Here is a 3801-nt window from a genome sequence, read left to right on the forward strand (position 1 = left end):
CAATTGGACTGCAGGAATGTCCACCAGAGCTGTTACCTGAGAATTGAATGTTCAATTCTCTACCATAAGCCTCCTCCAACGTCATTTTAGAGAATTTGGCAGTACGTCCAACAGGCCTCACATTCACAGACAACGTGTAACCACGCAAACGCAGGACCTCCACATCCTGCTTCTTCACCTGCGGGATCGTCTAAGGCCAGGCACCCGGACAGCTGATGAATCTGAGTAGTATTTCTGTCTATAATAAAGCCATTTTGTGGGGAAACTCATTCTGATTGGCTGGGTCTGGCTCCCAAGTGGGTGGGCCTAGGCCCTCCCAGGCCCACCCATGGCTGTGCCCCTGCCCAATCATTTGAAATCCATAGATTAGGACCTAATTTATTTATTTCAATTGACTGATTTCCATATATGAACTGCAACACAGTAACATCGTTGAAATTGTTACATGTTGCGTTTATCAAATCAAATCAAATCAAATCAAATTTAAAACAGCCTAAAACCCCAAACAGCAAACAATGCAGGTGTAAAAGCACGGTGGCTAGGAAAAACTCCCTAGAAAGGCCAAAACCTAGGAAGAAACCTAGAGAGGAACCAGGCTATGTGGGGTGGCCAGTCCTCTTCTGGCTGTGCCGGGTAGAGATTATAACAGAACATGACCAAGATGTTCAAATGTTCATAAATGACCAGCATGGTCGAATAATAATAAGGCAGAACAGTTGAAACTGGAGCAGCAGCACAGTCAGGTGGACTGGGGACAGCAAGGAGTCATCATGTCAGGTAGTCCTGGGGCACGGTCCTAGGGCTCAGGTCCTCCGAGAGAGAGAGAAAGAAAGAGAGAATTAGAGAGAGCATATGTGGGGTGGCCAGTCCTCTTCTGGCTGTGCCGGGTGGAGATTATAACAGAACGTGGCCAAGATGTTCAAATGTTCATAAATGACCAGCATGGTTGAATAATATTTATATTTTTGTTCAGCAAATTTTACCAACTGAATATTTCTCCTGCCCAATTTGACCGTGGAAGACTTGTGGCAATTAGATAGTCCTCTGGTCTGCAGATAGCGGGGTGCACTGTCATATGCAAAGGTTGAGCAATGGAATTAGACAGAGACAACCAAGGGGAGAGTGTGTATTACCAAAAATGACATGCAAAGGACATGATTTATTAGTTTAGTCATTATCAAGGGTTAATGTGTAGCGCATTTCTATGACATATTAACTATTGGAATGGGCATGGAGGTCATCTCATATGATTCACTTTCACTGAAGACCATTTTTTCAGTCAGATGTCAGCTTATTTTTTCGATTGGATTGAACTGCTCATGTTTTGTTACAGCTGCAGTAACATCACTTTTACAACTGTAGGCATTTGGAGGAAGCATATTTCTGAGGAATTTAGTAAGTTTTACAGTAATATGGATAGGGTGACAAATATTACCAGGGTAAACCCATATCCTCTGTTTTTGGTGACTTGTACTTTTGTTTCATTCATAAGATGGCCTTACATCTACGTTGGGTTTTCACCATTAGCCTAATTTGCAAGATAGATAAACTAAAGAGCTTGCCTTGAATGCTCCCGACGATGCATGTGTGTGTGTTGTTGTTTCTTGATCACGGTTGCTACTTGATACTGAAGGACGTCATGGCATCGGAAGTCATCACCTCCTATCACAAGTAAGTCTTAGTGAGAAATCAGCATCACTGTCAACAACACCGAACAGAGTTTATCTGGTAATGTCTTTGTTAATGACGAGTGGATGTTTTCTCATTCTGTGACATCATCACCTCTTATCTCATCAATGACAACTGTAAGGAATATCCTTGTGAGATCATTTCAGGAGATCATTGTGCCATATCAGAGTGGTCCTCTTGAAAGAGTCCCTTAAGTTATTGCATGATGTATTGAAATGAGGGCAAGAGTTGATTAACCTTTGGAATATTTTCCATAAAACAGTATGATATCATCTTGTCACATTGAACAATATATGTGTTTGACTAACAGGCCAATACAGACCATGGATTCCATTGAAGTATTGACTGCAGAACTGACTGTCTGTTTCCACCTGTATGAGACCCAGGCTGATAACAACCATGGACAGACTGGGGTTGGGCTGCCCAACACTGACTATGGGAAGTACACACTTATCCTGACGTGATTGCAACATAGGCATCCCCTAACGTCAGTAATGTGCAACTCTGGAATCCGATAGATAATCTCTAGCCTATAAAGGCTTTTATGGAGAGAGAGAAAGAGCGAGAGGGAGATTGTGTAAAATGAACATTTCTGAAGTGAGGTATACCTGATTGTAAGAACCAGGCAAGCAGAGGTGGCATTGCCTGGATAGTGCAAGAAAATATAATACATGGATTGTCCCTATTCCTTCATTCAGAGAACCTCCCTTTAGTGGTTCCCTTGGCATTTGCCTTTGGTGGCGAGATACAGTGTACTCTCAGATATCGTCATACACAGGCACACAGACACACGCACACACTCATTCTCCTATCCTAATGAGAGATTTTCTGACCTTTCTTCATGTACCCCAGGAGAATATTGATGAATCCCCTTTTAAAAATAACTAGGGGGTCATTACATGATTGACAGTTATTTCATCCACAAATAATTATCACATTTATTATGTTGGACTGTGCTGGGCTGTGCCAGTGTGGTGGGAGGTGAACCCTTTTAACAGAGTGGAACAGAGAGAGAAGTTGTTTTGGTTTTTCAAGACTGCTATTGACCTATACTGTATGTGTTGAATAGGAGTCAGGCTGCTAGACTCATGCTTTCGTCATCGTAACATAGTTGGGGGCTCGTCCGGGATCTGTATTTTGATACAGTATCTACATATTACTTTATTTACTTCTGTAACTCCTGTCTCTTGTGTTTACTGTGTGTTGCGTTGTATTCTGCTCCCTGTGGGCATTGTGGTCCTTGTAAACATGACATGTTGTATAGAGAAAGAGAGACCGTTCCTGAGGAGGCCAACTAAAGCTCCTCCACTGTGTTATTTAGTCATGTGTGTCTATTAGAGCCTATTAGTCATTCACTGTCCCTAATCTCAACCTTTACTAATCATGGGATCTGAGGTGACATTTTAGTCTTTCATTGCTTTGTATTTCAAACCTTTAAATGGTAAACCTAGACCTGTATCTGGTGCCTACATGGGGACGTGAGGAGATAGATGTTGGCACCTAACAGATCCGCCCCATTATGAGTGTTAAGTCAGACATAATCTAAGCTAATGTCACACGACGTCTCCTTTGCTAGCGGACTAATCGCTACGTTGAAAATACAAAGGCTACCAAATTAACCGATATAGAACCTAATGTCATTGTGTGAGCTGTAATTCACCCGTGTGTGTGTGTTTGTGTGTGTGTGTGTTCGTGTCTGTCCATGTGTGTGTGTGTGTGTGTATCCCTACTGAACCACCATCCATTGTTAGTTTGCTTAGCTTGAGAAAATGTCGTCTGACTGCGGTTGTGAACATAGCCCCTTGAAACACTCCCAGTGGGTGAGGGCTTAATGTTCATTTGAGAGCCCTATTCAGAGCCAAGCAATCCTGTGTGAAGCCCAAATGAAGAAGATGATTTAAATGAACTCATTTGAGGGACATTTAATTACAGTGGGAGTGTAATTGAATGTTTCTCTGAAGTGTCTGGTGGCTGGTTCCTAATGAAATGAGTAGGGTGGTGGGGAGACATTCAGTAGACATGGCAGAATATAGGGGCTGGCACTCAGGCCCCTGCTCTGCTTTTATAACAGAAATTAAGATAGAGACATTTTGTAGATGGTTTTATATGTGA

The sequence above is a fragment of the Oncorhynchus nerka genome, linkage group LG28, assembly GCF_034236695.1.
Source record: "Oncorhynchus nerka isolate Pitt River linkage group LG28, Oner_Uvic_2.0, whole genome shotgun sequence".
Taxonomy (NCBI): Eukaryota; Metazoa; Chordata; class Actinopteri; order Salmoniformes; family Salmonidae; genus Oncorhynchus; species Oncorhynchus nerka.